Below are 13,005 nucleotides of genomic sequence, written 5' to 3'. Positions count from 1 at the left end.
ACCATTACCTAGGGAAAAGGGACTGAAAGATTTAAGTCCAGAACAATGAGATAACATTTGGAAGTGACTCAGACAGACACCTCCCTAATTTACTGAGTATAAGAAGGGTTCAGCACAATCAGACTTGCAAGATTCTGTTGTTATAGCCAATCTCAATAAAAGTAGTTTTAGCCTTCCTGTGGAGTTGATTTCCTGATCTGGTCTACCTAGGGGGCTGACATCATGGGAGTTGTGCCTGTCCATGTACCATTCCCTTCAGCAAACTTGCTTGTGGTACAAGTCAGCATTCTGACAACACTCCAGGTTTGTATCCACAAACAAGAACTGATTCCTACCAGAACTCAGCTGTACTCTGCTTGGACAAGCTGGCAGCAAAACTGAACTCCAGCTTTATGTAGAGAAAGGGGATAAGGTGCAGTTGTCAAACTGTGCGGATATTTTAAATTTTTGAAGGAAACACAGCTGTTAAGCAGTATTTCTTTAGCCTACGAAAGTGGGAGTGAGAGGGGAAAGGAGAAATGCAAGGGACATAATGGTGGGGGAGAACAGAAAAAATTACAGAGACACTAAGAGTGCTGTGAACTGATAAAGTTTGGGAACCGCTGGGATAAGAAATGGTATAAGGAACCCATTTGATAAATTCAGTAAATTCATAGCTGGCACACTCACGACTACTGATCAGTTGTATTCACAGGTAATCACACAAATTCATTTATTTTGGGGAGGTCAGAACACCACAGACCTTAAGGACTTCAATCCTAGCACATTCATTTTATCTGCCTTTTCTGCCCTTTTTCAAGTTTTACATACTCTTTTGAGCAAGACTGCAATGTCCCAAATATAAATATATATAAGGAATCACTGCTCTGTTTACCTTGATTTTCAATCCTCTTCCCAATTATTCCTAGCAGGAAAATTCATGAAGTGCACCTTTAAAAAACATTCTGTTGCATACATGGCTGATATTTTCCTAAGCTATCCACAGAGATTCTTTCCTAATCTATTACTGTAACTTCAAGATATCTATTATGGTAAAGTTCTTCTCCAGATGACTACAGAGATAAGGCTATGTAATTTTCTTGGCAACGATACGGAAGTGCTTTCTTACTGTCTTCTTCCAGGTAGGTTTTCTCAGCCTCGTCTACGGTTCCGGTAGTATATTTTCGTAATATTTTTATAACAAATCACTTTGCATGTGTTCATATTGAATTGCATTTGCCATATTCAACAAAATCACCATTACTTAGCCTTGTATGTCTTCTAGAATTCTTGGAAAGATAAGTTGGGGGAGAGATTGTGTATGACCCCTTTTGATCCTTGAAGGAAAGGCAGGATGCAAACTAACAGCAGTAGCGTATAAGATTAAAACTACCAAATCTGGGTTGCAAAAATCTGCTATACTTTTTCTCCAGTCCTGCTATCTGGTAGCCACAGATATCACAGCAAACGAATCTAATCTCTTCTTGTTTTACTATACATGCTTCTTAAGTACTCCATTCCCATGTATTCAACTTACTTTTATATTTCTCTTGACATATTAATCTCTCATTTCTTTACCAAAAAGTGGGCGGAAGCCATTTCTACTTTTTTCAACAAACATTCCTTCATCACAACAGACTGTAACAACATCCACTAACTTTCTACCAGCATTTGTACATCTTAACATTTCTCCATCCATATCCCCATTTGTAGTAAACAGCCTACCAAGGTGCACAGATCCGTCTAGTTTTTCATAATTTATCTATAAACTCACCTATAACATCACTACAAGCATTCCTTATACATTTGTCTACCATTAAGCAACTAAGGGAACATTATATATTCTTACCCTACAACCTGCTCAATGTTGGAACATTCACTAGGCACATTATACATGATTCTAATTGTATTCAGCCACCGACCTTTAATTCCATATTCATGCTTTGGAAATTGCAACCTGGCTGTCTTCACCTGCATATGCACGTGCTTGCAGGTGTACCTGGTTTCACTTCAGCATCAACCTAGTAAATTATATCGCTGTTTTAATTATTTGAAAAGAGCTGTATATATTCCTGAGCATTATACATATATTTTGAGGGCTTTGGACAGTGCTACTCACTACCACTATTTTATTTACAGGTACTAATGTCACATTTATAAGCTTTATCTTTCATGAGGGCTGAAACTGCCAAGCTGAGAAGCAAAGAGTTTGAGACTAGACTGGGCCATTAACAAAATATGATGCAGATGTCCTCCACTTCCATATATGAGAAATGAGTGGAAAAAGTCCTTTACCATGTAATGGCGGGAGAAAAGATTAAAACCCTGGGGCAGGGTTTATATATATATAGAGAAGGAAAACTGCTAGGTTTTGCAGCAGTTCATTTTCTCATTTTGGCTTTTTATATCTGCTAAAAACCAACTTTCCTGTCCAAGCTTTGTCACTGACTCTTTTAGTGCTAGCTTCTGAGTGCTGGTCAAGTTTTAGAGATTTATTGTCCGGTTCTAGGTGAAGCCCTGACACCAAGATCAGCTACTCCTGCTCCCAACATCATATAAGGAAAAAGCACACTCAAAGCTCCAGGATTAAAGCACGGCTACCAACCCTCTCGCAAATCCACTGACCATAAGTCAGTTCCCAAACTCTTGGTTCCAGAATCAGAGTCATATGGTCAGCCAGATGATGAAGCAACCAAGCCAGCACCATTTATCCTCGCTAGTAGCTCCTGTGTTGCCACCCTGCCCATGATCTAGCAGGTGTAGCAGCAGCTCTGCTGAGATATTGAACATCTGCCTGCTTGATAAATATGATGGAGATCCAAGCAAATTTACTATCTTCCTTGCTCAATGTGACTTAGGTATTTCTTTAACCCCCGAGGATTTCCCAAAGGCGATTTCAGATAGGATTTTTAATTGAGTCCTTGACAGAGAGAACTGCCAAATGGGCAACCTCTCTCCTGCTGCAGAACAGCACAGGCTTCTACAGATACAGATACAGCACTTTAGTGAGACTCTTGGGGACTGATTTTGACAACCTTCTCAATCCACTGCAAGATCCATTGCCTGTGACTGGGTAAGTGCTCTGCGCAAATATGTGGCTGGCTTTCAGTTGTTAGCTCAGGATGTGAGCTGCAATGAAAGAGGCTTAATTGAACAGTTTAAAGAGGGGGTAGCAGATGAAATATGAGATGAGCTCATTTATCAGGGCACCCAGACTTTGCATTAATCAATCTCTACTTGGGGATTTATAGAAGATTCAAAAAATTGCAGCAGAGTACAGATCGTGGAAGAAGATGCCACTATTCTCCCTTGTAGAGCACTTATTCATCATAGGGTCCAAATGCTGAACCAGTGCAGCTGGGAACCAGCAGAACTTCACTCTCTGGAAAAGCTGTGCCAATGAATCAGATGATCTCTGGCTGGATACCATCTGGTCATTTCACACAGGAGTGCTCTGCCAAGAACACCCCTCACACACATACACACATACTTCCAAAGCATTAAGAATGCGTTGTATCTATAGGAAAGTGCGCATTTTGCAAGCAATTACCCTGAATACTCAAAATCTGGCTGGTTAAAAATAAGTCATGTAGAAAATAAGTACAGTACAGTAAAACCCATACATATAGCACTACATAATAACATTAACCTTTTAGGCTCAGACTCGCCCTGCAATATAAATGTAAGCTGTAGTAGATCCTGGTGTTGTAAGAGCTGTTCTTGCATTGATAAGAAATTTAGTACCCATTTCCAAAACTATGAACAGGTGCAGGTTGCTCTGTTTCATAGAAAAGACAAGTTTCCTCCTTTTACACTGAAAAATATGAAAAAAGAATTGGAATACTGCTACCTTAATTTACCTATATATAGGTTTCTCACTTGAAAGCAGAGTATGTGCTTGAATTCTTCTACTGAAATATTAATTTTCTTTAGAATAAGTCTTGCTCATTAGATTCTGAAAGACTTGTTCATTAGCCATTTCCAGTCAGTTTGCTACAAGAGAAGTCTGACAGGTGCCACAGGTAACTTCATCATCTCATCAATTGCACAGAAATATGACTTAGTCACTCCACCTGTCAATCCCCCTGTGAAAATAGGAATTATTGATGGGAGACTCCTAAACTTGGGGCTCAAGAATGCATTTCAGATTCTCTCCTATTCACCATCTGTGACCATCAAATTACTGTGGAGTCCTTGGGGTTCTCTGAGCTTGGTTCTTTTCTTGCAAATGTTTCATTACCTGGCTAGGTAACATCTTCAGTGCTAAAATGGGATGAGGTTTGTTACCTAGTCAGGTAATGAAACGTTTGCAAGAAAAGAACCAAGCTCAGAGAACCCCAAGGACTCCACAGTTCAACCCTGAGCTACACATATTCGCCTCCATTGCCATCAAGTTACTGCAACTTGATTTAACTTCCCTGATATATCTTCCAATAATTTTAGGAATTGACAAGTTCAGAATCCACAAGTTCAGTGGGACTGTGAAACATCTGATTCCTAGGCATGCAAATCTCACTACCTATGCGATTTCAAGTTCCCCCGCTCATCACAGTACCAAAGGGACTTCCTCTATCTTACATTTCAAGTATGCTGATTGTAATGAAGATGAAAGCAGACTCTGCCACTCATCAGTTCTGTGGACTGTACCATAAATATTATTGCTGGAGCTCAGATTCCTGCAAAATGCCATTAATCCATGACAGAATTGTTTTGTGAACAGAATTGAGAACTTGCAAAATGACTTAATCTACATCTCTTTTTCCTTCACCGGAGGTTCTACCTTTTGTTGTTGCTGCTGTTTTAAAAAACATAATTCCGTGTATAGTCCATCATTATGGGTTACTGAACTCTGTAATCACTAGGGATCATTGCCCTTTTCCTTTCATCTTCAGTACAGTGGTACCTCTAGTTACGAACGCCCCTCCTTATGAATTTTTCAAGATACGACCAGCTCCGGCCCCAAAAATTTACCTCGACATGCAAACTCCGCCTCGAGATACGAACTGGATCCGCGGCCATTTGCCCTGCTGCCATGTGGTCGCAGCTTCCTGTGGGTGAGATCGCGGTAGCAAGGAGACGTTCGGTGAGGCTTGTGGTGTATTTTGTGGCGTTTGGGAGGTTTTTGTGGCATTTGGAAGGTTTTTGAGGTTTAAAAATAAAATGCATATGTTTCAGAACTGTTTAGCTATATTTACATTGAACCTTATAGGGGAAATTTACCTTGGGGTGCGACCAAATTCGGAGGGCGGATTAGCCGTATTTACATTGAACCTTATGGGGGAAATTTACCTTGGGGTGCGACCAAATTCGGAGGGCGGATTAGCCGTATTTACATTGAACCTTATGGGGAAATTTGCCTCGTGGTGTGACCAAATTCGGAGGGTGGAACGGATTAACCGTATTTACATTGAACCTTATGGGAAACTTTACCTCGACTTGAGACCAACTCGAGTTGCAACCAGAGTCACGGAACGGATTAAGTTCATAACTAGAGGTACCACTGTACTTAGAACAGCAGGCAATTTTAGCAAGTTGGATTTCAGAGAAGCTTATAATGTAACTTACACGATGGAGGATCATAAGTACAGGTAGTCCTCATTTAGCAACCACAATTGGGCCTGGCAACTCGGTCATTAAGCAAAGTGGTCGCTAAGTGAAACTGTGACTGTGCTTATGATTTTACTTTAGCTTTCCTTTGCTTTACAGACCTGCAAAGGTTGTAAATGCGAGGATTGGTCATAAAGTTACTTTTTCATCACCATCATAACTGTGAAGGGTCGCTAAATGAGGCAGTTGCTAAACAAGGACTACCTGTATTTAGCAGTTTTTGTTATCCATTATGGGAGGTTTGAATATACAGTTATGTTATTTGATTGTCTGGAAGATGTTCCTCCCAATGAGCCATCCCATCACACAGCTATTGACACTACCAATCACACAGGAAGCAACCAACAGAAATAAGACAGACCTTATGCTACCAAGCTATGCCAGCAAATCTGGGGAATTACACAGTGCTCAACAGATTGGAAGAGGTCAATTTACATTCCAACACCAAAAAAAGGAGAATTAACAGAGGGTGCAAATTATTGTACAGTATCCTTAATTTCACATGCTAGCAAAATAATACTTAGGATCATCCAATGCAAATTAGATTAGAGCTCTATATGGGAAAGGAGATGCCAGATGTTCAAGGTAGACTTAGAAAAGGCTGAGGAATACAAAACATTATTGCTAATGCACACTAGATAATTGAGTAAGCCAAAGAATACCAAAAAGAAGTCAATATGTGCTTCATTTATTATAGAAAGGCCTTCGATCGTGTTGATCATGTCAAGCTGTGGAACGTGCATAGACAAATAGGAATTTCAGAACATCTTATTCTCCTCACGAGAAAGGTATATACTTTACAGGTCAGGAAGCCACAGTATGGACAGAACATGGTGAAACAGACTGGCTCCAGGTGGGCAAATGAGCTGGATTAGAAGATGAGCGTGGTTTTAAAATTGGAGGAAGAAACATCAATAACTTCCGCTATGCTGATGACACTACTCTGATAGCCAAAAATACAAGGGACCTGCAAGGTCTAGTAATAACAGTCAAGGAGCACAGTGAAAAAATGGGACTAAAATTAAATGTAGAGATCAAACTAATGACAACAAGTACAACAACCACTCTTAGAACTGACAATGAAGATACTTAATGCCTTTGAATCAAGTTTCCCATCCATAATCCAATGGTCCCATTGCAGATATCTTAAATTTTAATTTCCATTCCAGCTGGTTGGATTCTTCTAAACTCCAGCTGTGTTCCAATGCATCACTGATCACGAAGATATGATTCTCCAACATGCCCACACAAAAAAAAAGCACAGAAAAATTATTTCCATTGATCATGTGCACTGAGATACATACTTGTTCACTGTGTTGACAGAAGAGGGAGCTCTTTTTCTGAATTGCTGTTTAATCACAGATTTGTGATTAATGCATTTCAGGAAAGGCCCTAGCAAATGTAAATTAAATAAAAATGATTAAAACAAAAGAGTGATGTGCTTCCAGGATCAACAATTGCCTGAACGAGAGGAAATCACTTGACAGATAGGCAGAGGTTCATTTTTCACTTGTAGGGATTGGTATAGGGAACATGAGGGAGTAAATTTATCTCTTGTACTGGCTTGAGGTCCAGGCAAAAACTAAGTTAATACTTACATACTTATTCAGTTTTTATATTGTCTTCAAGGTAAGGCCTCCTCAAAATAGCTGAAGTGAAGTTTATCTTGAGTTGTGCTTCACTTCTGGTCTACATGGAGACATTCGTACTGTTTTCCTGGCAACAATACAGAAGTGGTTTGCCATTTCCTTCCTGGAAGTTTTTTGGGTTTGGTCTAGTACATAGAACTGGATTTCTGGTGGGCTCTCATCGAAGTATAACTAAGTATTTTGCATTTTTCAAGTACAGGCAAAATAATTTTTAAACTAATAAAATATAAACTAAACCAAGACATAAAACATTTAATTTAAAATATTCATAGGATTTAAAACTAACCCCTCAAGTTTCATTTGAAACAAGGATTTTCAAGCTTATTGGCTACAAGCTTTTAGCAACAATGCTTTATAAGCAAAAGGTATGATAAATCAGTCTTGGCCAATGCTGATAATATTAAACATTGTCCAATGAGGAAAAAATTAATCCGTTGGTTTTATAACTCTATGGAACACAACGGTTTATCAAATAATACAGAATGCGTGGGAAATTTATATCTTTTTCTGAAAAATAGGTTGAAGCTGAATTGTGAATAAGTCTTAATTCAGTATATAAAGAATTTGCACTGCACCTTTTTGGGGTTGACAACATAATAAACCTCAAATCTTGCGACATTACCTACAATGGAAGAATGGATGGTGAAGCTGAAGAGTTAGCTGAGATGGTGAAATTGACAGCTTTGCTTAGAGAAAAAACGTTGGTTAATGCTAATTGGAAGCCCCTTTGGACTTTTTGCAGGAAACAGAAAAAAATGAAATTATGATATATGAATTTGATGATTAAAGTATTAGATTATACAAAATATGCATGTTAAGATATAGTTTTAGAGTAAGAGGTTATTACATGATTTATTTATATCTGGTGTATAAGAAGTTGGAAGTCATTCTTTTTGTATTTCTTTTTTCCCCCCCTTTTTCTTGATTTTCTACCACTTCTGTTTTCTTTATTTCTAGCTTTCTACTCATCTTGATTATTAGTCCTTGTTAATTTTTATCTTTTTGCTTTTTAAAACTTAATAAAGTTCTTTAAAAAACCCTCAAATCCTGGTTAATCAGGAGCAATTGCGAAACACCCGTCTTGGTTGCACACAGCCACTGTGAAAAGCTTGGCTAGATGGGCCCCTAGTCTGATCTATTTGAGCCTTCCTTATTTCTTATGGAGTGGGATTGCCTACACAAAATTGTTTTAATTGTAAGCCGCTCAGTCACGACTGTGAGATGGGCGGCTATATAAATTGAATAAATAAAAACTCCCACTCCCACTTATTCATTTTATCTGAAACATGCACTCGTCATGCGGCTACCCTATACACAGCCAGGATTCTCGCTATGCGATTGGGACCCTGAAATAACAAAATAGCGTTTGACCACATGGAGAAACCGCCGCGGTCTGGTTTGCCTGGGGGCGAGCGGAATGGAAATACTGTATGAGAAATCTCAACACGATAGATAGACAAATGCCTGAATTTAACAGCAAGCACGAAGGCTGCAACGGTGGTGACATGCGATACACTGCAGATCTTAGCTCCACATATCTCTACAGCGCGGAGTAGAGCGATAGGAAGCGGGCACTTTGCACATTCTCAGAGGCATCATCTCTCGGCTGGAGATCTCGATAAGGAAGTGTGTGTCGTTGAGGACGCACAGAGGTCCCCCTTCGCAAAGAGGGTTATTCTAGTCACAGGCTGCGGTAATAAGAGCGCCAGCAGCCGCCGTCTTTGCTCCAGGAAAGGAGGGAGAGAGTCGGTCGCCCCTTTAACGGGCGGCGGGGCGGGGAGGGGAGAGGAGGCGATGGATGACTGCCTGGACGCATGAAGGGCCGGGCCGGGCCGGGCCGGGCCGACGTCGCGGACGTGTCGGTGCCGCCTCTCCCCCTCCCTCCCTGGCTCCTCTCCGCCTCGAAGGCCCGTCGTGTGAGGAGGAGCCGTCGCCGCCTGCTCGTTGCTGGCTTCGCCGCCGCCGCCGCCGCCGCTCCTCCTCCTCCTCCCTCGCTTCCCTTTTCCGCCGGCTGCCAGGCTCCTGCCCTCCTCAGGTACGTCGCTCCGGCCGACCGGCCGCCATCTCCTCCCGCTCTGATTCCTTCCTCGGGCCGGGTGAGGGCAGCCGCTTCGTAGGCAGCCGCGGCGGCCGGGCGGGGAGGTGCGAGGGCTTAGCGGGGCTGCTTCCGTGGCACTGGGCCGCCGCCGTTCGGGATTCCTACTCTGCTTGGGCCCGCTAGGCCCGGCTGGGGTACGCGGGGAATGGCTGGCGGGGACATCCGGCCACGGATCTCAGGGGTGGCCGCGTGGAGGAGTCTCCTCATGCCCCCCTTCTCTGCAGGCCGTGTTGCCGGGGGGGGTGATCTCAGGGGAAGGGGCACCGAAGCCCCACCGACCTGTGGGGGTTTCTCTGGCGCTGCTTCTGGACCCCAGAAAGAGAACGGTCTTTTGGGGGGTGCGGAGGGAGGAGATGAATCAGGAGAGTAACTCTTAACAGCCTTGCAGTAGTATCCTAAATTCGTACGGGGTCTTCGGGACAGAAGGAGCGCTCTTTTCCTCCTCCTTTTTCAAAAATAGGGGGAATCAGCCACTCCCCTACCGCTGCATCCCTAGAAGGCCCAGTCTTCTCATTCTGTGGAAATCATGTGAAGGTGTGGTGAATAGAGGGATTATTCCCTTCTCCCCTGAAACTACTGAGAATCCCATTTCTCTCCTTCCCATTTGTTTTTTAATGTTTGTTTGTGATTTTAATCTATGTTAATGATTTCCTTGTATAGATATAGATTAAGGCCCGAAGCAGGGTGTACCTCTAAGAGGTTATTGGGATTTACTTGTGTCAAAATGTGCTACAAGGGATTGGGGTGCATGACACTGGGTTGGAAGACGATCAGAGAGGAGGGAGCCTTTGGGAAGGGGTCAGAACTGCAGTTCTGAGTATATATAGCTGGGGTTGAGTCAGCTAAGTTGACATACTGAAATGTGGCATGGGTGGGGAACAAGAAGACCTGTATATCCAACTGAAAAAAATGCTAGTCTGTCTAGCACAAAACCTAATGTGCATTCACTTGTCTACTCTCTGTCCCAAGCCTGAACTCCCATAGACCTGAATAAGATGAGGTTCTTTGCTTTCTTGAAGAATCCAAGAACTGTCATTCAACAAAGGTGTATGGGGTGATTTTTCATGGCACCTTTTGACCGTAAAAACTAGGTATTTTGGAAGTCAGGAAGAAAAGAGAATCTCCCTTTTCACTGAGTTGAAAGAGAGAATGGCTTCTGGTAGGTATTTTAACCCAACCCTTAGTGTTAAGTTTTAAAAAGCTATCCAGGCATTCCTTCTAGTTGGTTATGGATAAGGGAACAAAGGGCTGGTTCAAGCCACATGGAACTGTTACATAGTGTTGTAAGAACAAGCTGGTAGGAGCCCCTGCTTTGGCTCTCCCCCACTTCTTATATGAAAGGAAAATCAGAAGCACCCAAAACTGATCACGGTTTTCTGTGCTGTCTAAGCACAAACAAGTGTGTGTTCTTTGACTGTGAAGCAGGAATTTTATTTTTGCATGTGCAAGATTAGAGCTTGTATGAAGACTGCAAGAAACTGGCTTACTCAGAATCAGATTGTTGATCTGTGTCATTAGATATTGATTACAGTATATTGAATGAAAGCTGATCTCCAGGGCTTCTGATAGGGAGGCAGGGTTTTCATAGCCTTCCCTGGAAATGTCAGGAATTGAAACCAAGACATTCTTTGCTATTGAACGGTGGCCCTTACCAAGAGTTGTGTCCGCTTGATCCTAGAATGCTAAGCTGATCCACACTTAATTATTGTATTTGAACTGGACTCAACAGTTCTTTCCTTTAAAATTCATAGTTGAGAGTGATTCTAGCGATGCATTGGGCTGAGATTGATTTTCTTTAATGCTGTGGTTCATTGTTTCTTGAACTGGTACGCAGAATGCCTGAACAGCCTAAGGATTGTTCAAACAAAATCAGATAATGAAATAGACTGAATGTTACTACAGTTTTAAGACATTCTTTGACAAATCTCTCTTCTGATGTTGATGAAATATGCCATTGTATGTAAGCTCATACACCCCATTAAGATTTATTGTCAATATATTAAATGTAATGGAAAAGAATTTTAATATTTTATTTTAATCATTCCTTTTTTAAAAATGCAGGTGTTTATACACACATGCACACAAATATTGTTCAGTGTTCTGTGGCCTTATAAAGTACACAGTGGCAGTAAAGGCACATTGTCACTGAACCTTGGAGATGACTATGAAATAAAGAAAAATAATGGCTTAAACAGAATAATTTTGTCATTTTGGTGAAATTCTCTCCCTTCTCATTATTTTGGTTTATTGACAACATTTAGCACTGCAGTATACAAATGGGATGTCTTTTCATTGCACCATTTGTTCTTTTTAAAAATGTTGCAAATGTATTTTAAATGCAGGTGGGAAGAAAAGAAAAGGAGTTTTGCCATTATATATTCTGAGTGTAACTGTTTCTATAACAGTGCATCTTTTTATGCTTGCCTTACAGTGGTATGATGAGACTCTTGTATAGTACTTGTCATGATTTAATCATCATATTTTAGCATAATAAAATTGGTTCAGTAATGGATTCTCTGTAACCTTTAATGACTATTTGCCGAGAATGTTTTAAGGATTTGTTGTCTTGCATATTCTTAGAAGAAACTGCCTCAGATGTCACTGAATTTAGAGAAGCAGTTTCTGTAAATAGAACAGCAAATGAAGTAGTCCGAAATATATTTCTCTTGCTTGTCCACTAGATTTCAGTGGAACTTCAGATTAAGTATTTGCTTAGGTTTGCAGTTGAACACCAACAGCCCTGTTAGCCCTGTTACCTAAAAAAGCAAAGTTTATAATAATGTTCTTTGTCTACTCCCCCCCCCATCTACTCCAAAAATGAAGTTGAATCAGGATTTCTGAAATGGCTATGTAAAAAATGGAAGATTTTCAAGTCAGTGGTTATTAACCTGAATTTGGAACTGAGACTCTGCTAATGTAATTGGCTGTCCCTTCAGTATTTAAATTATTTTGTTGGTATTTGTTACTGTTATGAAGTATGGCACCAGTGCACATTGATTCTTGGTTCCTTTGAATGAGATGCATGGAATGGCTACTGAGCCATTCCATGCAGCTGATGGTGAGCTGTAGCTTACAAAAGCGTATTTTAATTGGAAAAGGTGCTACCCAGCCTCTTCCTAATTTTTGGCTACCATAGAGTAATATGGCTCTCCTCCTACAATAATTCTGTTGGAGTTTTCCTGTAATATGGATCTTACAAGCAAATATTCTGTAATGCAACATGTTCTCCATCCCAAAATATATACAGTGGGGCAAAAAAGTATTTAGTCAGCCACCAATTGTGCAAGTTCTCCCACTTAAAAAGATGAGAGAGGCCTGTAATTTTCATCATAGGTATACCTCAACTATGAGAGACAAAATGAGAAAAAAAATCCAGAAACATTGTCTGATTTTTAAAGAATTTATTTGCAAATCATGGTGGAAAATAAGTATTTGGTCACCTACAAACAAGCAAGATGTCTGGCTCTCACAGACCTGTAACTACTTCTTTAAGAGGCTCCTCTGTCCTCCACTCGTTATCTGTAGTAATGGCACCTTGTTATCAGTATAAAAGACACCTGTCCACAACCTCAAACAGTCACACTCCAAACTCCACTATGGCCAAGACCAAAGAGCTGTCGAAGGACACCAGAAACAAAATTGTAGACCTGCACCAGGCTGGGAAGACTGAAT

General features: G+C 40.9%; 1 protein-coding gene across 9 annotated transcripts in view; it reads left to right on the top strand.

Moving 5' to 3' along the window:
* The first annotated feature begins 9,019 nt into the window (after positions 1-9,019).
* The window catches only part of KTN1 (kinectin 1), a 91,607-nt gene continuing 87,621 nt past the window's right edge, over positions 9,020-13,005 (top strand). For 3 of the 9 annotated variants that reach the window (XM_088149702.1, XM_007422462.4, XM_007422460.4), the window contains exon 1: positions 9,020-9,270. The gene's annotated coding sequence lies outside the window, so the exon portion shown is untranslated. Of the gene's footprint in view, positions 9,332-13,005 lie in introns of all 9 variants that reach the window. The other 6 variants (XM_007422461.4, XM_007422463.4, XM_007422458.4 and 3 more) reach the window with 3 other exon arrangements.

This window comes from Python bivittatus, unplaced genomic scaffold (assembly GCF_059951505.1).
Source record: "Python bivittatus isolate LINGU-HERP-01145 unplaced genomic scaffold, Pbiv_v1 ctg000580_np1212, whole genome shotgun sequence".
NCBI lineage: Eukaryota > Metazoa > Chordata > Lepidosauria > Squamata > Pythonidae > Python > Python bivittatus.
The sequence above is the reverse complement of the archived record's forward strand: the minus strand, read 5'-3'. Positions and strand labels throughout refer to the sequence as shown.